General features: G+C 37.2%; 1 pseudogene; it reads left to right on the top strand.

Moving 5' to 3' along the window:
- Nucleotides 1-386: 386 nt before the first annotated feature.
- LOC132527938 (general transcription factor IIH subunit 3-like) lies at nt 387-25,736 on the top strand (annotated as a pseudogene).
- Nucleotides 25,737-26,373: the final 637 nt, after the last annotated feature.

Genomic DNA, 26,373 nt, shown 5'->3' with positions numbered 1-26,373 from the left:
AATTATTTAAAGTTTGTTGAAAAGTCTCTCCAAGAAAATATAGCTCTGTCATTTGAGGCTAATATACATCAATCTTTCTAGCCCAGAAAAGACAAAAAACTAAAAATTAGCCAGAGAGCAGCAGGAGAACTGCCTTTGAATAAACCCAAATTCCTGACATCGTGCTCTACATCTCCAGGAGGAATTAAAACTCTCACCTTCCCAATCTCAGAAGCAAGTTACTCATATCAAGCCTGACCTTATGCCCCAGTTCTGATCACTAAGCTTCTACATTGTTCTCTTTGCCGTGTTCCTTACCTTGTTAACCTGACTAGTAGACAGGTTCACCCAGGACAATCCTCCTCCCAAAGGCAAGGACCCGCTCTGAATTTAAGCCAAGCATGAGGATGACGGTGCCTGTTGGAAGACTTCTCAGAAGTAAGCACCTGTGATTCATGAATACCCCATACTCCTGGAACCACTGTCTTCTTAGGGACTCCACCTTCTCAGAATGAGCTCTCTGTTAGCTGTACCCTTACCCTAGGAAAGGACACAGGTCCACTGCCACTTCAATCACAGCACCTGCCCCACTCCAAGATCCTAAAGCATGCAAGGTATTGGCATAAATGCCAAATGGAGCTAACTGGGCTAAAAGCATGCATCTTTCCAAAAATGCATTGTTTACAGTATTTCCTCCTTTAACCTTTTACTTTTAAAGAATAAATCTTTCTCTAGTGTTTTCATGGCTGACATAGAGTAACTGCCTTATTTTGATTAAAATTAAAATTGAATAATTTTCTTCTCTGTCCTTAGAGCACAGGTTCCACAAACATGAAGTAGGTAATTGATCTTATTTAAGAAATTTGCAATGGAACAATAAAAACAATTAAGTGCAATGACTCTAGTACAGATGTTCTGAATCCAATATTTCTCAAAAGGCTTTGACAACATCCAAAGTTGTATGAAAATATTTGGCAGTGGTAACTCAAAATTTAAGTATTCTGTTCTTTTTTCAAGCACTAGCCAAGAATGGAAGAGTCTTCACGAACAATCTAATTGAGAGGTTCTGGAAAACAAATCTGTAGCACATGGTCATTTTTTCTCTGTTGATGGCTCAGCTGAGCCAGTGACATTTATGAGTCCATGGCTGAGGGCTCTATAGGTTCTGGATCAATACAATCTTTCCTAAAGTTATAGACTGAATGTTTGTGTCCCTCTGCCCCTAAATTCATATGTTGAAGCCCAAACCACTAGTGTAGCTGTATTTGGAGTAAAGTAATTAAGGTTAAATGAGGTCATAAGGGTGAGGCCTTGATCTGATAGGATTAGTGTCCTTCTAAGAAGAGACACTAAAAAGCATGGAAAATGAAAGGCGACATGAAGACATAACGAGAAGGCAGCCATCTGCAAGTGAGAAAGAGAGACCACACCAGAAACTGAATTGCCAGAACCTTGATCTTGGACTTCTTGCATCCAGAACTGTGAGAAAATAAATTTCTGCTGTTTACGCCATTCAGTCTATAGTACTTTGTTATAGCATCCTCAACCAACTAATACACCCAGGAACTTATCAACGGAGGAGAGGACGAAAAGACATTTTCTTCCTCTTTCTCCAAGTGGGATCCCAGAACTTCCCCAGTGTATATTAAAATATTAATATCTTGCTTTCACACAGTTTATATGCATAGTCCTATTTATTCTTCACAATCTTGTAGTTAGGCAGAGCTAGCATTATTAATCCCGTTTTACAGATGAGATGGAATGTGGCTAAGCCAAGATTAGACATAGAACCTTTGACTCCTAGCCCAAGCTTCTTACACTGCACCTCATGCCAGCTGACTGAGAGTAGCTTTAGAGATCTTTCCACTCCTGAGTCAGCTCACAGTTAGAACATCTCTGGGAATCATAGCTCTGGTTCCAGGATAAGACACTAGACTTCAAAAGGGGTACCTCTTAACAGATAAGCAGAATTATCTGCCATCGGTCAGGAGAACCATGAGCTGTTAATAAATAAAGTTGAAGAAAAAATTAAAATTAAAGCTGGAGTTGTGCTCAATTTCAATAATTTTAATTATTAATTTAGAGTGATAGTCATTTTGACCTTTTAACAAAACCTTCTTTATATACCATTTTTGAGTTTTGACTATCTGTGGACACAACGGAATAAATCTTGGCCACTCTTTGTCCTGGAACACACCATCTACAGCTCCTCCTGGGAGAAAGAGCTCAGCTACAACTTAAAGTTCAGTACATTCACTCTTCTGATTAATTTGGAGCAGTGGAGCAATTAAAGAACAGATGCTATGGATTAATGTTCCACATCACATTGAGAAGCCCTTCTATAGGCCCTGGTGCTATTTTTAAAATATCTGAGCTCTGAATGTCACTCCATTAATAAAGATTTCAGCAGCTTAGTCATTAACACCAACAAGACGTTATCATTAGAACAACATATACTTTCAGGCTCATTTTTCTGTTGTGCAAATCAATGATGAAAAACTTCAGAAACTGAACCAATGTTAGATCGTTTAGTATAACTGATTTGGGGCTCATATTCAAAACATTTATTTTATCCATACATAATATCTTAAAATATGTCTCTTTCCTAATAGGCAGCCAAAAACCCCTATTACTGACATTTGGTTTCAACTCGCCCTAATACAGAATGTCTCTCTTTGCTCCCTTTTCAACTGTTCCTGAGGATGACTGCCAAACCCTAAGGAAAAGGGAAAACTTGGTTGCCTTTAGCATGTAAGCCTCTCAGTGTCAGCAGTTACACCATTCTCTCCTTTAGGCTGAGTTTGTACTGTATTGGAAAATAGAGGCCTCTGAGTATTCATGCCTCTTCGGATTGGCTGTCAAAAGCCCTTCACGTGCAATCTTCTTATTTGGCCCCAAAGAAGACAGTTTCTTCTAAATAGTGCTCAAATGGTTATCCCATTCAGAAAGAATGGAATATTTGTTTGATATAGAACATAAATTTATTCTAGTTAAAATAATATTTTGTTTGTAGAAATTTTTATGTGCATCCAGAGAAAAGGGAGATTTTAAAATCAGAAATCTCAAAAATTAATGGGAAGCATTTTAAAAATAATTTTAAGGAATTATAAACAACCTAAATATCCAGTAATAGGGATTTGGTATGGGGATATCTATGTAGATGTAGATACAGATATAGATATAGATATGGAGAATGAGATTTCCATTCAATAAAGCACTCTGTATCTAAAATAAATAATCCTGATGCTTCCAGTTCTATATAATAGACTATTTACATAGATACTTACCTTCTCTTCCTCAAAAATGCCTGTAAAAATTACAATCAAGAAATACAGAAGCTAGCAAGCACAGAGCAGCACTAAAAAGGGGAAAAAGAGCCATCAGCAGACCAGAGATTTATTAAAATCTTTAGAAAATGGCAAGTAGACGAATCATACTGTCAGATGAAACAAGAGCAAAGAAGCAAATGTTCCAGCACTGAAGACACCTGGCTTCACTCTGAAAAAAGTGAATGCTGAGCAGAATGAAGAGAAAGATCAAAACCTAGACATATCGCCATGAAATTTCATAACACACCAAAGATAAAGAGGATATGCCAGAAACTTCCAGGAAAGGGCTATGGAAGTTCCCTATTGTTTGATGTATTCATTATCTGAGTTCTTACAGCCATGAGATTGCATAGGGAAGCAGTCATGGCTCAAAAATATTCATTAATCGACTGGCCACTTGTAAAATTAGTCCTGATTCAAATACTCATCCCATATCACACTGACATCTGTCCTCACCAATCACATCAGAGTCTATTTTGGTCAATTTAATTGAATTTTTAATAAATATATGATTAAAATATGTAAGCCATAAATATTTAATAAATGTAAAATAATAAATATATAGCATAAATTGACTTTAAAGTAAAATTGCAAACCTTGAAAAGATGTTAGATTTCATAGGGTTGATAAAATTGTTGGTGACTTGAGTCACCAACAAAGCTACTGCTAAATGAGAATTTTAGCAGAGTTAGATCAGTTTAGGATGGATGAGGAGAAAACCAACCAGGAGAATGGTAAATAAGAAAGGGTCATCAAGGGAGATTCATTTAAAAATCAAAGAATTTAAGACAGGCCCTTGTAGGGAAGTCTTGAAATATTTTTGCAGAAATTACTATCTTTATGATTGTGCAGGAAAGTGAAATATGAACTTGGAAGATACCATATCATTCTACCATCTATTTTTATCAGAAAATGGTAACCCCCAAACAATCCAATTTAAATAGATTTATATTAAGAGGACTTTTCTAGTGCTACTTTCCCAAGAAACAGGAGACTTCCTATAGATAGAAAGGAAGCAGAAACAGGATGGCATTGTATTACTCTCATTAGCAAGAATAAGTGCTGAAAATAGTGAAAAAAAGCCTGTAAAATTCTGAAAAAAATGACTTTATATCAATAATTCTATACATAATCAAACTACTAATCAAATATGAAAGTAAAACAATGACATGCAAGAATTCTGAAGGTTTACCTGCCATGTACTCTTTTGAAAAAAGTACTCCAGCCATATTTTAAAAGAGGAAGGAGAAAGAGAGGGAGGGAGAGTGGGAGAGAGGGAGGGAGGAAGAAAGAAAGGGAAAGGGAAACCAAGAATATGGAATGAAAGGTATGAGGAGATTTCTGCTTTAGGTAATGAAAGACTGAGTAGTTTAACCAAATCTAACCACACTCTGGGAAAAAAAAACACAAAAGCTTGATTAAATATATTATTTTAAAATCTTCTTAAAAGCATCAAAGATATATCAAGACAATAAGGAATTATAGGACAAAAATCCAACACTTGGGAAAAGGTTTGCCCTGTGATCACTGGCTGACCTGAAAGAGGTAGCTGATATGTGCTTTGATAGCCTCTTAGAGCTAAGGGGAAAAGTCAGAGTTCAGGGCTCACCCAATACTGGGAATTGGGGCCCCCAAAGGGCTACACCCTGAGAATAGTGATAAAACAAAAATAACTCAACCTTGTGCAGACGGTAGACTCACTTCTTTTTAAAATATCAATAGCCCATGAAATCTCAGGCTGTGAGACTGCCTGAGAACACTCTAGGTTGTCAGTACCCCTCTTTGGAGGAAGAGAATATCATCCTAAGTCTCAAATTATTTCAACAAATACTTTTTCAAACACAATGCCCAGCATACGCCAAAGCATGAAGAGAAAAGATACAATGAGCAAGAACCAACAGTGATAAAAATAACCAAAATAGTCAGGCATTATCATATACAGTAAAACTATGCTTAACGTTTTCAAGGAGAAGAAAAATAAGCTGTGAAAATTTCAGCGGGGAAGGAACTAACAACTATAAGAAGTAACTTTGCAGATTTAAAAAAGAAACAAATTGAAATTCTACAATGGAAAAATCCATTTAAAAAATTAAGAATTCAGGGCTTCCCTGGTGGTGCAGTGGCTGAGAGTCCATCTGCCGATGCAGGGCACAGGGTTCGTGCCCTGGTCCGGGAAGATCCCACATGCCGCGAAGTGGCTGGGCCCATGAGCCATGGCCACGGAGCCTGTGCTCCACAACGGGAGAGGCCACAACAGTGAGAGGCCTGCATACCGCAAAAAAAATAAATAAATAAATAAATAATAAAAAATTAAGAATTCAATGGAATTTAACAATATATTGGACAGTGGAAGAGACAGTTAGTGAACTGAAACCAGGTCAGAAGACACTCCCCAGCATGCAGCATACAAGAAAAAGATGGAAAACATGGAAGAGAATGTAAAAGACTCAGAATTCCATGAGAAATCCTTAAGTTCTGGCATCTAGAAGAATAAGAATGGGCACTGGTCATTTTTGTGGAGATTTTAGCCTAGAATTTTCCAAAACTCATGAAAAATATCTGTCTTCCAACTTAGGAATCCAAATAAATCCCAAACAGATCATAGTGAAATTGGATAAAACCAAAAAGATCTTCAGTGCAGCCAGAGCAACTCACCTTCACGAGAATAACAGTAGACTGACAGGTGACTTCTGAACAGCATCAATGCAAGTCAGAAAGAAACTGCTAACCTAGGATTTGTAACTAGCAAAAATAAAATCATTTTCAGATGAATTAAAAAACTGAAAGAGTTCACCATTAGGACACCTGCATCCAAAGGAATCTGCAAAGTATGTTTTCAGTTCACTAATTGTCTCTTTGACTGTCCAATATGTTGTTAAATTCTCACTGACTTCTTCCAGAGAAAAGGGAAATGATGGCTGGAAATCAAGGGCTCAAAAATACAAAAAGAATAAAAAGAAAAGAAAGTTGTAAATGTGAGTAAATCTCAATAAACACTGATCCATTAAAAAATAATAATATTTACATAAGGAACTATGTAAATGAAGTTAAGTGTTCTAAGCAGCTTGTATTACCCAGGAAGAGAGTAAAATTATCCATTAATATTAGACATTGATAAGTCAATGATACATTTTGTATAGGGAAAGAGCATAATACAACTAAAAGAGGGCAAAAAAAATCAATGATTAAAAAAAATCAATTGGAAGTCAAGAAGGCCAGACTCCATAGGACTTGAGGATATCTGCTGGGCCTCAGATTTTCTATTAAGGATCTGGGGCCACCACGGTCTCCAGCTATTAGAGTAGATACCAAATCAATTTGTTGGGGAAAGCAAGCATTCAGAAATTCCTGTTTATTTTTTCAATACATAGGTGCTATGATGACATGGGGAGTGTCCCAGTTATTCAGAATCATTTCAACAAACTTGCTATGATAAGCATATCACATTCAAGACAGTCACTTCTTATATCCTGGGAAAGAATGGCAGATATGGAGACTTTTTTAGGGAGACCCTGGCAATTCTCCTCCTGATTTTCATTCCTCAAAAGGTAAAGATGGCAAATACGAGCTAGTAGCGGCAGCAAATTAGCTTATTCCTGGAGATTAAAGATTTAATGACAAAGAGTGATGTAAACAGGCAACATGCAGAAAATCTGGTGGCAGGACTGTTCACCTAAGTGCTTTGTTACATTCATAGAGGACTCGAGGAAGTTAAAGGTAACCAGCGAATGAAATCAAGGATTCAGACTCTGATTTGAGCATCTTCCAACATTACAGAGGAATAGAGTCCTGTAAAGTGCCTCAGATATTTTCTATTCTGCCACATTTATTCTAGGTTTTCCTTTGTGATCATGATCAAAGATCTCAACCTTTCACCACCAGTTTATGTTGACTACAGGACTACTTGCTTCTGTCATCAAAAGCTCCTTGAAATTTGTTATGTCTGTTTCTGTGTGCATCAATATTCTGCAATTTTGCTCTTTGCCACTACATGTGAGATGGCTTTAAAATTTCACTGCCTCTTTTTTTTGAAAGCAAAGTAGAAGAAACTAAAAGTGATTGAGTAAGATAAAATACTTATTCTTTCCAGGTCCCAGGTTATCAGCTGAAATTGTAATACAGGAATCGCATCAGAAAGTCTTTGACAAGAAATGATATAATAATAGGCACCATTATTTTTAATGTAGCTGGATTCTTAGAGGAAATATTTCCAAAGCCACACTTTTTGTGCACTTCTTAGAGAGTGATTTTTTTAAAGAAAGTCATTCTATGTATTATATATATTTTTTCTGTTTCCTGACTAATTTTTTACCAGAAATGGAGAAGAAATAGCAAATGTGTCATTATTTTAATAGGATGATTATTTGTCAAAGTGAGGTTTGGGGTTTAATTATAGTTTTAATGCATGTAGTTTAACTTCAAACTGAAGTCCCTTTTGTGAAAAGACAGGTGTGTGAAATTTGAATACAATTTTAGAAAAACAATGAATACATTGCCAATTATTAACTTTAACAAGTTAAATAAATAAAACCATAATTCACTAATCTGAAACTATTTAGATTCAAACAAATATTTATTCCTTTGTCTGGCATCTTTATATGTTTAGACAATGTGACCAAATTAAAATGGTTCATTGCTGAGTGACTACAAAACTGAACTTTTAATGAGCAAGGAAAGTGAGTAACAGTAGTCTAGCAGGGGAAATTTTTCTTCAGAACAATGGTTTTAAGAGCTTCTTTGTAAAAGCTAAAGCCTAAGTTCTTTTGGGAATTTCTCAGAGACTTAATTTTAGCGGTTAATAGTAATTCTCAGATACAATTATTTATAATTACTTACATTTCAATGAAAACAAATATATAAATATTAGAGACTCTAGAAGCTTTGGAATGTAAATTTCTATAAATTCATAAAAGAAAATTCTTTGTAATTTTAACATTAAAAGAAGTTTTGTGGATGATTGGTTCAAGATGGCGGAGTAGGACGTGTGCTCACTCCCTCTTGAAAGAGCACAGGAATCACAACTAACTGCTGAACAATCATCAGCAGGAAGACTCTGGAACTCACCAAAAAAGACACTCCACTTCCAAAGACAAAGGCAAAGCCAAAATGAGATGGTAGGAGGGTCGCAATCACAATAAAATCAAATCCCACAACTGCTGGGTGGGTGACACACAAAACTGGAGAACAATTATACCACAGAAGTCCACCCACAGCAGTGAAGGTTCTGAGGCCCACATCAGGCTTCCCAACCTGGGGGTCTGGCAACGGGGAGGAGGAATTCCCAGAGAATTAGACTTTGAAGGCTGGTGGGATTTGATTGCAGGACTGCAACAGGACTGGGGGAAACAAAGACTCCACTATTGGAGGGCACACAAAAAGTAGTGTGCATATCAGGACAGGACACGGGGGAAGGAACAGTGACCCCACAGGAGACTGAACCGGACCTACCAGCTAGTGTTGGAGGGTCTCCTGAAGAGGCGGGGGATGGCTGTGGCTCACCACAGGAACAAGGACACGGGCAGCAAAAGTTCTGGGAAGTACTGCTTGGCATAAGCCCTCCTGGAATCTGCCATTAGCCACACCAAAGAGCCTGTAGGGTCCAGTGCTGGGTCACGGCAGGCCAAACAACCAACAGGGAAGGAATTCAGCCCCACCCATCAGCAGACAAGCAGATTAAACTTTTAATGAGCTCTTCCCGCAAGAGCAACACCCAGCTCTAGCCACCAGTCCCTCCCATCAGGAAGCTTGCTCAAGCCTCTTAGATAGCCTCATCCACCAGAGGGCAGGCAGCAGAAGCAAGAACTACAGTCCTGTAGCTGATGGAATGAAAACCACATTCACAGAAAGATGGACAAAATGAAAAGGCAGAGGAATACGTACCAGATGAAGGAACAAGATAAAACCCCAGAAAAACAACTAAATAAACTGGAGATAGGCAACCTTCCATAAAAAGAATTAAGAATAAAGATAGTGAAGATGATCCAGGACCTCAGAAAAAGAATGGAGGCAAAGATCAAGAAGATGAAAGAAATGTTTTAAAAAGATCTAGACAAATTAAAGAACAAACACCTAGAAGAATTAAAGAACAAACAGAGATGAACAATACAATAACTGAAATGAAAAACAAACTACAAGGAATCAATGGCAGAATAACTGAGGCAGAAGAACGGGTAAGTGACCTGGAAGACAGAATGCTGGAATTCACTGCCGCAGAAGAGAATAAAGAAAAGAGAAAGAAAAGAAATGAAGACAGCCTAAGAGACCTCTGGTACAACATTAAAAGTACCAACATTCGCATCATAGGAGTCCCAGAAGGAGAAGAGAGAGAGAGAGAGAGGGGACCCGAGAAAATATTTGAAGAGATTATAGTTGAAAACTTCCCTAACATGGGAAAGGAAATAGCCACCCAAGACCAGGAAGTGCAGAGAGTCACAGTCAGGATAAGCTCAAGGGGAAAAGACCAAGACACATAGTAATCAAATTGACAAAAATTAAAGACAAACAAAAACTATTAAAAGCAACAAGGGAAAAATAACAAATAAATTATTAGGGAACTCCCATAAGGTTAACAACTGATTTCTCACCAGAAACTCTACAAGCCAGAAGGGAGTGGCACAATATATTTAAAGTGATGAAAGGGAAGAACCGACAATTGAGATTACTCTACCCGGCAAAGATCTCCTTCAGATTTGATGGAGAAATCAAAAGTTTTAAAGACACGCAAAAGCTAAGACAATTCAGCACCATCAAACCAGCTTTAAAACAAATGCTGAAGGAACTTCTCTAAGTGGGAAACACAAGAGAAGAAAAACACCTACAAAAACAAACTTAAAACAATTAAGAATATGGTAACAGGAACATACACATCGATAATGACCTTAAATATGAATGGATTAAATGCTCCAACTAAAAGACACAGGCTTGCTAAATGGATACAAAAAAAAGACCCATATATATGCTGTCCAAAAGAGACTCACTTCAGACCTAGGGACACGGACAGACTGAAAGCGAAGGGATGGAAAAAGATATTCCATGTAAACAGGAATCAAAAGAAAGCTGGAGTAGCAATACTCATATCAGATAAAATGGATTTTAAAGTAAAGAATATTACAAGAGACAAGGAAGGACACTACAAAATGATCATGGGATCAATCCAAGAAGACGATATAACAATTATAAATATATATGCGCCCAAGGGGACCAGGGGAAGATGGCGGAAGAATAAGCCATGGAGATCACCTATCTCCCCACATATACACCAGAAATACATCTACACGTGGAACAACTCCTACAGAACACCTACTGAACGCTGGCAGAAGACCTCAGACCTCCCAAAAGGCAAGAACCCCCCCCCACGTACCTGGGTAGGGCAAAAGAAAAAAGAATAAACAGAGACAAAAGGATAGGGATGGGACCTGCACCAGTGGGAGGGAGCTGTGAAGGAGGAAAGGTTTCCACACACTAGGAAGCCCCTTCTTAGTCGGAGACTGCGGGTGGTGGAGGAGGAAAGCTTCAGAGCTGCGGAGGAAAGCATAGCAACCGGGGTGCGGAGGGCAAAGCGGAGATATTCCCGCACAGAGGATCGGTGCCGACCAGCACTCGCCATCCCGAGAGGCTTGTCTGCTCACACGCTGGGATGGGCGGGGCTGGGAGCTGAGGCTCGGTCTTCAGTCACAGCACAGGGAGAGGACTGGGGTTGGCAGTGTGAACACAGCCTGCAGGGGGTTAGTGCACCATGGCTAGCCGGGCGGGAGTCCGGGAAAAAGTCTGGACATGCCGAAGAGGCAAGAGACTTTTTCTTCCCTCTTTGTTTCCTGGTGCGCGAGGAGAGGGGATTAAGAGCGCTGCTTAAAGGAGCTCCAGAGACGGGCATGAGCCGCGACTAACAGCGCGGACCCCAGTGACGGGCATGAGACGCTAAGGCTGCTGCTACCACCACGAAGAAGCCTGTGTGCGAGCACAGGTCATTATCCACACCCCTCTTCCGGGGAGCCTGTGCAGCCCACCACTGCGAGGGTCCCAGGATCCAGGCACAACTTCCCCAGGACGCACGGCCGCCTCAGGCTGGTGCAACATCACTCTGGCCTTGGCCACCGCAGGCTCGCCCCGCACTCAGTATCCCTCCCTCGCCCCGGCCTGAGTGAGCCAGAGTCCCGGAAGAGGCTGCTCCTTTAACCCCGTCATGTCTGAGCAAAGAACAGAGGCCCTCTGGCGACCTACATGCAGAGGCGGGGCCAAATCCAAAACTGAGCCCCGTGAGCTGTGAGAACAAAGAAGAGAAAGGGAAATCTCTCCCAGCAGCCTTAGAAGCAGCGGATTAAAGCTGCACAATCAACTTGATGTACCCCGCATTTGTGGAATACATGAATAGACAACGAATCATCCCAAATTGAGGAGGTTGACTTTGAGAGCAAGAATTATGATTTTTTCCCCCTTTTCCTCTTTTTGTGAGTGTGTATGTGTATGCTTCTGTGTGAGATATTGTCTGTATAGCTTTGCTTCCACCATTTGTCCTAGGGTTCTATCCATCCGTTGTTTTTTTTCTTTTAAAAAAAAATTTTTTTCTTAAAATATATTTTTTATTTTAATAACTTTATTTTATCTTACTTTATTTTATCTTCTTCCTTTCTTTCTTTCCTTTCTTCCCTCCTTCCCTCCTCCCTCCCTCCCTCCCTCCTTCCTTCCTTCCCTCTTCCCTCCCTCCCTCCCTCCTTTCTTCATCTCTCTCTCTCTCTCTCTCTCTCTCCCCTTTTTCTCCCTTTTATTCTGAGCTGTGTGGATGAAAGTCTCTTGGTACTGCAGCCAGGAGTCAGTGCTGTGCCTCTGAGGTGGGTGAGCCAACTTCAGGACGCTGGTCCACAAGAGACCTCCCAGCTCCACATAATATCAAGCAGCGAAAATCTCCCAGAGATTTCCATCTCAACACCAACACCCAGCTTCACTCAACGACCAGCAAGCTACAGTGCTGGACACCCTATGCCAAACAACTAGCAAGACAGGAACACAACCACACCCATTAGCAGAGAGGTTGCATAAAATCATAATAAGTCCACAGACACCCAAAAACACACCACCAGATGTGGACCTGCCCACGATAAAGACAAGATCCAGCCTCATCCACCAGAACACAGGCACTAGTCCCCTCCACCAGGAAGCCTACACAATCTACTGAAACAACTTTAACCACTGGGGACAAATACCAAAAACAAGGGGAACTACAAACCTGCAACCTGCAAAAAGGAGACCCCAAACACAGTAAGATAAGCAAAATGAGAAGACAGAAAAACACACAGCAGATGAAGGAGCAAGATAAAAACCCATCAGACCTAACAAATGAAGAGGAAATAGGCAGTCTACCTGAAAAAGAATTCAGAATAATGATAGTAAAGATGATTCAAAATCTTGGAAACAGAATAGACAAAATGCAAGAAACATTTAACAAGGACCTAGAAGAACTAAAGAGGAAACAAGCAACGATAAACAACACAATAAATGAAATTAAAAGTACTCTAGATGGGATCAGTAGCAGAATAACTGAGGCAGAAGAACGGATAAGTGACCTGGAAGATAAAACAGTGGAAATAACTACTGCAGAGCAGAATAAAGAAAAAAGAATGAAAAGAACAGAGGACAGTCTCAGAGACCTCTGGGACAACACTAAACCCACAAACATTCAAAGTATAGGGGTTCCAAAAGAAGAAGAGAAAAAGAAAGGGACTGAGAAAATATTTGAAGAGATTACAGTTGAAAACTTCCCTAATATGGGAAAGGAAATAGTTAAATAAGTACAGGAAGCACAGAGAGTCCCATACAGGATAAATCCAAGGAGAAATACGCCAAGACACATATTAATCAAACTATCAAAAATTAAATACAAAGAAAACATATTGAAAGCAGCAAGGGAAAAACAACAAATAACACACAAGGGAATCCCCATAAGGTTAACAGCTGATCTTTCAGCAGAAACTCTGCGAGCCAAAAGGGACTCGCAGGACATATTTAAAGTGATGAAGGAGAAAAACCTGCAACCAAGATTACTCTACCCAGCAAGGATCTCATTAAGATTTCATGGAGAAAGTAAAGCCTTTACAGACAACCAAAAGCTGAGAGAGTTCAGCACCACCAAACCAGCTTTACAACAAATGCTAAAGGAATTGCTATAGGAAACAAACACAAGAGAAGGAAAAGACCTACAATAATGAACTCAAAACAATTAAGAAAATGGGAATACGAACATACATATTGATAATAACCTTAAATGTAAAAGGACTAAATGTTCCCCCCAAAAGACACAGATTGGCTGAATGGATACAAAAACAAGACCCATATATATGCTGTCTACAAGAGACCCACTTCAGACCTACAGACACATACAGACTGAAAGTAAGGGGATGGAAAAAGATATTCCATGCAAATGGAAACCAAAAGAAAGCTGAAGTAGTAATTCTCCTATCAGACAAAATAGACTTTAAAATAAAGGCTACTACAAGAGACAAAGAAGGACACTACATAATAAACAAGGGATCGATCCAAGAAGAAGATATAACAATTGTAAATATTTATGCACCCAACATAGGAGCACCTCAATACATAAGGCAAATACTAACAGCCATAAAACGGGAAATCGACAGTAACACATTCATAGTAGGGGACTTTAACACCCCACTTTCACCAATGGACAGATCATCCAAAATGAAAATAAATAAGGAAACACAAGCTTTAAATGACACATTAAACAAGATGGACTTCATTGATATTTATAGGACATTCCATCCAAAAACAACAGAATACACATTTTTCTCAAGTGCTCATGGAACATAATCCAGGATAGATCATATATTGGGTCACAAATCTAGCCTTGGTAAATTTAAGAAAATTGAAATTGTGTCAAGTATCTTTTCCGACCACAACGCTATGAGACTAGATTTCAATTACAGGAAAAGATCTGTAAAAAATAAGAACACATGGAGGCTAAACAATACACTACTTAATAATAAAGCCATCACTGAAGAAATCAAAGAGGAAATCAAAAAATACCTAGAAACAAATGACTATGGAGACATGACGACCCAAAACCTATGGGATGCAGCAAAAGCAGTTCTAAGAGGGAACTTTATAGCAATACAATCCTACTTTAAGAAACAGGAAACATCTCAAATAAACAACCTAAACTTGCACCTAAAGCACTTAGAGAAAGAACAAAAAAACCCCAAAGTTAGCAGAAGGAAAGAAATCATAAAAATCAGATCAGAAATAAATGAAAAGGAAATGAAGGAAACGATAGCAAAGATCAATAAAACTAAAAGCTGGTTCTCTGAGAAGATAAACAAAATTGATAAACCATTAGCCAGACTCATCAAGAAAAAAAGGGAGAAGACTCAAATCAATAGAATTAGAAATGAAAAAGAAGTAACAACTGACACTGCAGAAATACAAAAGATCATGAGAGATTACTACAAGCAACTCTATGCCAATAAAATGGACAGACTGGAAGAAATGGACAAATTCTTAGAAATGCATACCCTGCCAAGACTGAATCAGGAAGAAATAGAAAATATGAACAGACCAATCACAAGCACTGAAATTGAAACTGTGATTAAAAATCTTCCAATAAACAAAATCACAGGACCAGATGGCTTCACAGGCAATTTCTATCAAACATTTAGAAAAGAGCTAACACCTATCCTTCTCAAAGGCCAGAAACTATAAAACTCTTGGAGGAAAACATAGACAGAACACTCTATGACGTAAATCACAACATCATCCTTTTTGACCCATCTCCTAGAGAAATGGAAATAAAAACAAAAATATACAAATGGGATCTAATGAAACTTCAAAGCTTTGGCACGGCAAAGGAAACCATAAACAAGACCAAAAGACAACCCTCAGAATGGGAGAAAATATTTGCAAATGAAGCAACCGACAAAGGATTAATCTCCAAAATTTATAAGCAGCTCATGCAGCTCAATAACAAAAAACAAACAACCCAATCCAAAAATGGGCAGAAGTCCTAAATAGACATTTACCCAAAGAAGATATACAGACTGCCAACAAACACATGAAAGAATGCTCAACATCATTAATCATTAGAGAAATGCAAATCAAAACTACAATGAGATATCATCTCACACCAGTCAGAATGGCCATCATCAAAAAATCTAGAAACAATAAATGCTGGAGAGGGTGTGGAGAAAAGGAAACACTCTTGCACTGCTGGTGGGAATGTGAATTGGTACAGCCACTATGGAGAACAGTATGGAGGTTCCTTAAAAAACTACAAATAGAACTACCATATGACCCAGCAATCCCAATACTGGGCATAAACCCTGAGAAAACCATAATTCAAAAAGAGTCATGTACCACAATATTCATTGCAGCTCTATTTACAATAGCCAGGAGATGGAAACAACCTAAGTGCCCATCATCGGATGAATGGATAAAGAAGATGTGGCACATATATACAATGGAATATTACTCTACCATAAAAAGAAACAAAATTGAGCTATTTGTAATGAGGTGGATGGACCTAGAGTCTATCATACAGAATGAAGTAAGTCAGAAAGAGAAAGACAAATACTGTATGCTTTCACATATATATGGAATTTAAGAAAAAAAATTGTCATGAAGAACCTAGGGGTGAGACAGGAATAAAGACACAAACCTACTAGAGAATGGACTTGAGGATATGGGGAGGGGGAAGGGTAAGCTGTGACAAAGCAAGAGAGTGGCCTGGACATGTATACACTACCAAACGTAAAATAGATAGCTAGTGGGAAGCAGCCGCATAGCACAGGGAGATCAGCTCGCTGCTTTGTGACCACCTAGAGGGGTGGGATAGGGATGGCGAGAGGGAGGGAGACGCAAGAAAGAAGAGATACGGGAACATATGTATATGTATAACTGATTCACTTTATTATAAAGCAGAAACTAACACACCATTGTAAAGCAATTATACTCCAATAAAGATGTAAAAAAACATATATATATATATATATATATGCACCCAAAATAGGAGCACCTCAATACATAAGGCAAATGCCAACAGCTATAAAAGAGGAAATCAAAAGTAACACAATAATAGTGCGGGGCTTTAATACCTCACTTTCACCAATGCACAGATCATCTAGACAAAAAATTAATAAAGAAACACAAGGTTTAAATGACACAATAGACCAGATAGATTTAATTGGTATTTATAGGACATCTGATCCCAAAACAACAGAATTTACTTTCTTCTCAAGTGCACATGCAACATTCTCCAGGATAGATTATATCTTGGGTCACAAATCAAGCCTCGGTAAATTTAAGAAAACTGAAATCAAATCAAGCATCTTTTCTGACTACAATGCTTTGAGATACGAAATCAATTACAGGGGAAAAAAATGTAAAGAACACAAACACATGGAGGCTACACAATACGCTACTAAATAACCAAGAGATCACTGAAGAAAACAAAAAGGAAATTAAAAAATACCTACAGACAAATGACAATAAAAACACGACAAACCAAAATCTATGTGATGCAGCAAAAGCAGTTCTAAAGGGGAAGCTTATAGCAACACAATTCTACCTCAAGAAACAAGAAAAATCTCAAATAAACAATCTAACGTTTCACCTAAAGGAACTAGAGAAAGAAGAACAAACAAAACCCAAATTTAGTAGAAGGAAAGAAATCATAAAGATCACAGCAGAAATAAATGAAGTAGAAACAAAGAAAACAATAGCAAAGATCAATAAAACTAAAAGCTGGTTCTTTGAGAAGATAAAACTGATAAAACTTTAGCCAGACTCATCAAGAAAAAGAGGGAGAGGACTCATTAATAAAATTAGAAATGAAAAAGGAGAAGTTACAACGGACACCGCAGAAATACAAAGCATCACGAGAGACTACTACAAGCAACTCTATGCCAATAAATGGACAACGTGGAAGAAATGGACAAATTCTTAAAAAGGTATAACCTTCCTGAACCAGGAGGAAATATAAAATATGAACAGACCAATCACAAGTAATGAAATTGAAACTGTGATAAAAAAAAAATCTTCCAACATACAAAGCCCAGGACCAGATGGCTCCACAGACGAATTCTATCAAACATTTAGAAAAGAGCTAACACCCACTTCTCAAACTCTTCCAAAAATTTGCAGAGGAAGGAACACTCCCAAACTCATTCTATGAAGCCACCATCAACTTGAAACCAAAACCAGACAAAGATACTACAAAAAAAGAAAATTACAGACCAATAGCACTGATGAATATAGATGAAAAAAACTCAAAAAAATGCTAGCAAAGAGAACCCAACAACACATTAAAAGGATCATACACCATGATCAAGTGGGATTTATCCCATGTATGCAAGGATTCTTCAATCTATGCAAATCAATGTGAATCACCATAGTAACAAATTAGAAGAAAAAAACCGTATGATCATCTCAATAATGGAGAAAAAGATTTTGACAAAATTCAACATCGATTTATAAAATCTCTCTAGAAAGTGGGCTCAGAGGGAACCCACCTCAACATAATAAAGGCCATATATGACAAGCCCACAACAAACATCATTCTCAATGGTGAAAAACTGAAAGCATTTTCTCTAAGATCAGGAACAAGACAAGGATGTCCACCTTCACCACAGTTATTCAACATAGTTTTTGAAGCCCTAGCCACAGCAATCAGAGAAGAAAAAGAAATAAAAGGAATCGAAACTGGAAAAGAAGAAGTAACACTGTCACTGTTTGCAGATTACATGATACTATACATAGAAAATCCTAAAGATGCCACCAGAAAACTACTAGAGCTAATCAATGAATTTCGTAAAGTTGCAGGATACAAAATTAAGGCACAGAAATCACCTGCATTCCTATACACTAACAATGAAAGATCAGAAAGAGAAATTAAGAAACAATCCCTTGGGGTCCCCTGGTGGCACAGAGGTTGAATCCGCCTGCCGATGCAGGGGATGTGGGTTCGTGCCCCGGTCCGGGAAGATTCCACATGCCGTGGAGCGGCTGGGCCCGTGAGCCATGGCCACTGAGCCCGTGCGTCCGGAGCCGGTGCTCTGCAACGGGAGAGGCCACAACAGTGAGAGGCCCGCGTACCGCAAAAAAAAATACACTAACAGATCAGTGGTAGGGCTTCCCTGGTGGCGCAGTGGTTGAGAGTCCGCCTGCTGATGCAGGGGACACGGGTTTGTGCCCCGGTCTGGGAATATCCCACATGCCACGGAGCGGCTGGGCTTCTGAGCCATGGCCACTGAGCCTGCGCGTCCGGAGCCCGTGCTCCGCAACAGGAGAGGCCATGGCAGTAAGAGGCCTGCGTACCGCAAAAAAAAAAAAAGAAAAAAAAAAGGAACAATCCCATTCACAATTGCAACAAAAAGAATCAAATACCTAGCAATAAACCTACCTAAGGAGGTAAATACCTGTATTCAGAAAACTATAAGACACTGATGAAAGAAATCAAAAATGACACAAACTGACGGAGAGATATACCATGTTCTTGGATTGGAAGAATCAATATTGTGAAAATGACTATACTACCCAAAGCCATCTACTGATTCAACGCCATCCCTATCAAATTACCAGCGGCATTTTATACAGAACTAGAACAAAAGAAACTTAAAATTTTTATGGAGACACAAAAGACCCCAAATAGCCAAAGCAATCTTGAGGGAAAAAAATGGAGCTGGAGGAATCAGACTCCCTGACTTCAGACTATACTACAAAGCTACAGTAATCAAGACAATATGGTACTGGCACAAAAACAGAAATATAGATCAATGGAACAGGATAGAAAGCCCAGAGATAAACCCACGCACCTATGGTCAAGTAATCTATGACAAAGGAGGCAATGATATACAATGGAGAAGACAGTCTCTTCAATAAGTGGTGCTGGCTAAACCTGACAGCTACATGTAAAAGATTAAATTAGAGTACTCCCTAACACCATACACATAAATAAACTCAAAATGGATTAAAGACCTAAATGTAAGACCAGACACTATAAAACTCTCAGAGGAAAACATAGGAAGAACACTCTTTGACATAAATCACAGCAAGATCTTTTTTGACCCACCTCCTAGAGTAACGAAAATAAAAACAAAAATAAACAAATGGGTCCTAATGAAACTTAAAAGCTTAACAGCACAGCAATGGAAACTATAAACAAGACGAAAAGGCAACCCCAGAATGGGAGAAAATATTTTCAAATGAATCAATGTACAAAGGATTAATCTCCAAAATATATACACAGCTCATGCAGCTCAATATTAAAAAAACAAAGAACCCAACCAAAAAATGGGCAGAAGACCTAAATAGACATTTCTCCAAAGACATACATGGGGCCAAGAGGCACATGAAAAGCTGCTCAACATCACTAATTATTAGAGAAATGCAGATCAAAACTACAATGAGGTATCACCTCACACCAGTTAGAATAGTCATTATCAGAAAATCTACAAACAACAAATGCTGGAGAGGGTGTGGAGAAAAGGGAACCCTCTTGCACTGTTGGTGGGAATGTAAATTGATGCAGGCACTATGGAGAACAGTATGGAGGTTCCTTTAAAAACTAAAAATAGAATTACCATATGACCCAGCAATCCCACTACTGGGCATATACCCAGAGAAAACCATAATTCAAAAAGATACATGCACCCCAATGTTCATTGCAGCACTACTTACAAGAGCCAGGTCATGGAAGCAACCTAAATGCCCATTGACAGATAAGTGGATAAGGAAGTTGTGGTACATATATACAATGGAATATTACTCAACCATAAAAAGGAACAAAATTGGGTCATTTGTAGAGATGTGGATGGACCTAGAGACTGTCATACAGAGTGAAGTAAGTCAGAAAGAGAAAAACAAATATCGTATATTAATGCATATATGTGGAATCTAGAAAAATGTTAGAGATGAACCAGTTTGCAAGGCAGAAATAGAGACACATGTAGAGAACAAATGTATGGACACCAAGGGGGGAAAGCGAGGGAGGGGTGTTGGTGGTTGTGGGGTGAATTGGGAGATTGGGATTGACATATATATACTAATATGTATAAAATAGGTAACTCATAAGAACATGCTGTACAAAAAGTAAATAAATAAAATTCAGGAAAAAGAAAAGGAGTTTTGGTGGGTTTTTTTGTCCTTGATTGTGTTAAGAAGTCCTTTTAAGTTCTGAAATTGACTAAGAAGAATCTGAGGAACTGCAGCTTCTTTATATTTAAAAGTAATTGACAAAACTCATTTGTTCACAAAAACTTCTTTATATTTTAAATTCTATTTATGCTTTATATACCATCTTAGAAGCTGAGTTTTACTTAAGATACATGGTGTTTGGCTAGTTATTTCCATACAGAATTCATATTCTAGATTTTTAGAGTTTTTAAACATGGAAAAGAGTTCAATAATCAGTTGTGATTATTTGTAAATTCTTAAGTTTTAGAATCTGTTTGCATTTGTGATTTTTCAAATAATATTTAATCATTCATGGCCTAATTAAGTTTAATGGAGAGCACTATTTTAATCCTAAGAGAAAAATGACAATTCAAGCAACATACATCTAAAATATGAATAATTTTATATAAGGTGAAAAGTTTTTCTGTTTTACTTTTTCATTTAGAAATATTAATATCTTGTTTGGCTCTATTTAAATTTACATTGATTTATATACTTTGCATTTGTATTCATTTCTATTTTATGTAAAATTTTAAAAAATAATTAGTATATTAAAAATAAAAGTCCAAAAAAGAGAGAAAAGAAGAAATAGAGAACAAGCAGAACAAGCAGAAATTACATGAGACACTAGATTTAACATGAATATGTCAGTAATTACATTTAATATAAATGGCCTAAATGCTCCAATTAAAAGGAAAAAATTACCAGATCAGATATATATTTATGTAAAATATGTAAAATATATAAAATAGTTATTTAAAACATACAGTGCAAGGTTGCAGGTAATATATTAAAAAAAGATACACTATGAAAACAGATATATTGATACCAGAAAAAAATAGGCTTTAAGGCAAAAAGCATTACTAAACATAAAGATGGTCACCCACTTCAAAAGGTTCAATACACCAGGAAGATAGAGCATTATTAAATTTAACATAATGGAATAATGTAACTGTAATAACTAATAACATAAACTGTAAGTATAAAAAGCAAAATGTTAAAGGATAAGGAGAAATAGACAAATTCATAATCATTCTGTGAATTATAACACACCCTTTCAATAACTGATAAAGCAAAGAGACAAAAACCATAAAGGCCCTAAAACAAGCATCAACAATTTCAAAAGACTGAAGTTATACTGAGTGTATTCTCTAATCAGCATACTTTATCAGAAACTGTATATTTCTAAAAAAAAAAAAATACAGATTTTGCTAGTAACCAAGATGGAATAACATACACTATATTTACCTTCCTACTATAAACAACTAGAAAATCAGATAAAATATATGAAATGACAATTTTCAGACACTGGACAAAAAGTAAGACAAGACTGTGATCCACAAAAGAAGAGAAACAAGCAAGATGAGCCCTACTATTGACCAAGCTTGTGCCCTGGGAGACAGTTACCAGGCTGCAGTGAGGAGCTGAGTGGGAGAGGGCCAACATAGAGCTGGGTAATTTCCTAAGGACACAGAGCTGGGAACAGCTTGTGTTCTCATCAGAAAGAGTGGAAAGATCTTATAGTAGATGAGAAATCAAGTGAAATCTTCAAAAGTATATTGCCTAAATGGTGGGACTACATTAGCTATAGATTAATGGCCTAAGAAAATTAAAAGCAAACCTCAAAACATTCCAACTGATACAAAGTAAATTCATTGCACACAAAAGTAAAATTCAATCGTATTAAAAGGAAAACAAAATCTAGCACCAGAAATGTACAATTTACATCTATCATCTAATAAAAAACTGCCATGCAACAAGCAGGAAACTATAACTTATAACAGGAAATATCAACCAATAGAAACAGACACAGAAACAGAGATGATAGAACTAGTGGACAAGGATGTTAAAAATGCTTCATATTTCAAGAAGGGAGAGAAAACATGAGCATGCTGAGAATAGAAATGTAAGGTAAAAACAAAGAACCAAACCAAACTTTAAGAGATGAAAAATGAATTTGAAATTTAGAATACACTAGATGGAATTAACATCTTACTAGATACTGCAAAAGAAAAGATCAGCAAATTTGAAGACAGAGGCATAGAAACCATCCAAAATGAACATAAAGGGAAAAAAACTTAAAAAATTAGAAAGCCCAGAATATCAGCATTCTAACATACATGTAATTGGTAGAGAAGAGGGACATGAACAGAAAAAAATTTTGTGAATAAACAGTGACTTCTTTGAAATTTAATGAAAAACTATATAAAACCACAGATTTAAGCTCAATAAATGCCAATCAGAAGAACTATAAAGAAAAAAAAATGCCAAGGCATATCAGAATCAAATTGTTAAACATCCATTGATAAAATCTTAAAAACGGCCAGAAAGAGAAAAGACACATTATGTATAAAGGAACAAGGATTTAAATGACAGCATACTTATCAAAAAATATTCAAGCCAGAATATAATAAAGAGACATTAAAACACTGAAAGAATACAGTTTGTCACATAGAATTCTTCAGTCAGCCAGAAAAATATCTTACAAAAATAAAGACAAATAAAGATTTTTTCAGAAAAATAAAAGTTAAGAGAATTTATCCCTAGCTCCTGCCCTGCTAGAAATGTTAAAGGAAATTCTTTAAGCAGAAGGAAAATGATACCAGAGGAAAATCTGACTCTACACAAAGGAATAAAGACTGCTAAATGGTAAACATGTGAGTAGACAAAAATATATTTCATCTTATTTTTAGATCTCTATAAAAGATCATTGGCACTTTAAAGCAAAAATAATAACACTGGATTGTATGGTTTACAGCCAGTGAAAAGTACAATGGCTAACTATAACAGTACAAAGGATGGGAGGGAATAAATGGATGTATATTTTTGTAAAGGTTTTACAGTAAAGGGAAAGTGTTATGATAGTATTTGAAAGTAGACTGTGGTAAATTAAAGATGTATAGTTATCCCTAGAGCAACCACTAAAATATAAAAATAAAACAGGTATAGTTAAAAACTTATTTAAAATAAAATGGAATTTTTAAAAACGCAACTAAACAAAGGACACCATAAAAAGAAGAAAAAGGAACAAAGAACAGAAGAGACAAATAGAAAACAAGTAGCAAGCTGGTAGTTCTAAATCCTGCCATATCACTAATTACATTAAACATAAATAGTCTAAATACTCAGTTGAAATGCAAAAACTGTCAATAATGTGAAGACCCAACTATATAATATGCATAAGAAACCCACTTTAAATATAAAAAGACTAATAGGTTAAAATTTAAATGATGGGGAAAATATAACATGCAAAAATTAATCATAAGGAAAGTGGCATGACTATACTAATATCAGAAAAATTAGGTTTCTGAAAAAAAAAATATTACCAGGGATAAAGAGGTTCCTTTCATCATGATAAAGAACTCAATTCAATAAGACGATAGACCAGTGCTAAATGCTTATGCAGAGCTTCAAAACTCATGAAGCAAAAATGGATAGTGCTACAAGGAGAAAGAAATAAATCCAAATTTATAGTTGGAGACGTCAGTATTCGTTTCTTAACTGTAGTAGGATAAGTAGACAGCAAATGGGTAACGATACAGAAGACTTGAATGCAGCTATAAACCAATTTGACTTAATTGACATTTATAGAAAACTATGCCCCCAAACAACAGATTAACATTCTGTTTAAGTGCACACAAGTCATTCACAAAGGTAAACAATATTCTTTACCATAAAGTCTTAATAAACAGAAGATTAAAACCATACGAAGTATTTATCAGACTACAATGGAATTAAACTAGAAATTATAATAAGAAATAATTCCAGAAATCTCCAAGTATTTGGATATTAAACAATGTATTTATAAATTAGCCATGGGTCAAAGAAGCACCACAAAGAAAACTAGAATATATTTTGAACTGAATGAAAAATTTAAAACTACAACATATCAAAATTTGTGGGATGCATTCTAACAAATTGCTTAGAGGGAAAAATAAGTGCTTACATTAGGAAAGATCTAGAATTCATGATATAAGTGTTCACATCAATAAATTATATAGAGAAAAAATTAATGAAATTTTTAAAAATGGTTTTAGAAAGCAGGCTCTTCAGGATGTGATTATGGAATCGGATCACTCACTGGTCAGGCAACATCCAGTCCTCAGGATGATGAAAAGTGTGTGGTGGTAACCCCTCAGGTGTGCTGTCACATCACAATTATTATGACCGTCACCTGGGCTGAATTGGGACAGGGCACAAGTGGAAAAGTAAGCATATACAATTATTCAGTTATTTTGGTGGCTGGGCCTTTTTCTCTCATTTGTGTTTTAATTCTTTTTTTTTTTTTTTTGAGGTACACGGGCCTCTCACTGTTGTGGCCTCTCCCGTTGCGGAGCACAGGCTCCGGACGCACAGGCTCAGCGGCCATGGCTCACGGGCCCAGCCGCTCCGCGGCATGTGGGATCTTCCCAGACCGGGGAACGAACCTGTGTCCCCTGCATCAGTAGGCAGACTCTCAACCACTGCGCCACCAGGGAAGCCCTATTTTCTTAATTTTTTATGACTAGCATAAACTACTTTTCTAATTAAAAAGACATTTAAAAAAAAATTCGTGTCCGAGATTTGGCAACATCTGAGATTGACACCATGAAGAAATCTCTAAGGCCAAAAAGCGTTTACCCTATTATATATAAGTAACAAAATCATTGCATTTTAGAACCCCAATGTACTTCAGGGATAAACCAGATCAAGCAGTTCATTTTACTGACTAGGAATCCAAGAATTATAGAACTGAAGAGGATTGTCTAGGGTCACGCTCAAGTTAGCAGAAAATCTAAAACTAAAATAGTGACCAAAATTTCTGAAATATAAATGAGAACATACAATCTGACTAGGTTTTGTCATCACTTTTAGAAGAAAGATCATCTGAAAAATAGAATTTGGAGGTTCAAAAAAAAGTGGCACCATCAGAATATTTAGATAATCTATGGAGTTAATGGGACACAATATTATAAACTGGCACTATTCAAAGTACATTGTCACAATGCACATAAAACTTTCTTTGCTGTAAACCCCCCCTCCTGTTTTTGCCTTTTCAGAAAAACATACTGAGCCTGAATAATTTTTCACACATGATTCTCTCATCTTTTCTCCTCCAGTTAGATTAAAAATGAATAGAAGGTAGGGATTTTCTCTTAGCTTGATCATTTTCCTACAAGAATCCTCCATAGGCATTTACTTAATATTTGTTGATTTTGTTTCTATATACAGGTGCAGACAGTTGAAAGAAGCAAGAATCAAAGAAAAAGTTGAACCATGAGGATTTCTTTTCACTATGATTCCAACTTTCCTATTAAATGTCTTGACAATTATTCTAGATTATGCAATTGAACAGTAAGTAAAACTTTGGGGGAAAAGCTATGAGTAACACCTCAAGCCTGGATATCTCTGTGTGCCCTCTGGAAATAGTGCATTAAACACATCCATAGACCCAAGATCATGTTGGGATTGGCCATTACAGGGCGCACTGTCCCTTTTTTACACTGTCAATAATCCTCCCCATCAAGGATAATTGAGGGGAAGGGTGGGCCCAAATTTGTCAGACAGCTACCAAGCATACAGCCTTCCTCAGTAGCATGCCCATCCACATGCAGCCTGCAATCAAAACTGTCCAGAAAGCATGCACCCTCATTTTGTTCTTGTTAACAGCTAAGAGAACCACAATGATTATGATTTATTCAAACTCAGCCCAAATCTTTCATGAAAAAAAAAATGGGCCTGGTTAAAAGGGAAGAAGAAAGGATAGAGTTAGAGTTCCCATGAGAATCCTTCCAATTTAAATTCTGACTGGATCTTTATGGACCTCAAGTGAAAACATTAAAAGAACCAGAAAGAGAAGGGGAAAAGGCAGCCTTAGAGCATAGCAAACTGGAAAAGAAATCTGCAACAT

This window comes from Lagenorhynchus albirostris, chromosome 1, assembly GCF_949774975.1.
Source record: "Lagenorhynchus albirostris chromosome 1, mLagAlb1.1, whole genome shotgun sequence".
In the NCBI taxonomy this organism is placed as follows: Eukaryota; Metazoa; Chordata; class Mammalia; order Artiodactyla; family Delphinidae; genus Lagenorhynchus; species Lagenorhynchus albirostris.
This window is presented reverse-complemented; position numbering and strand designations above follow the sequence as displayed.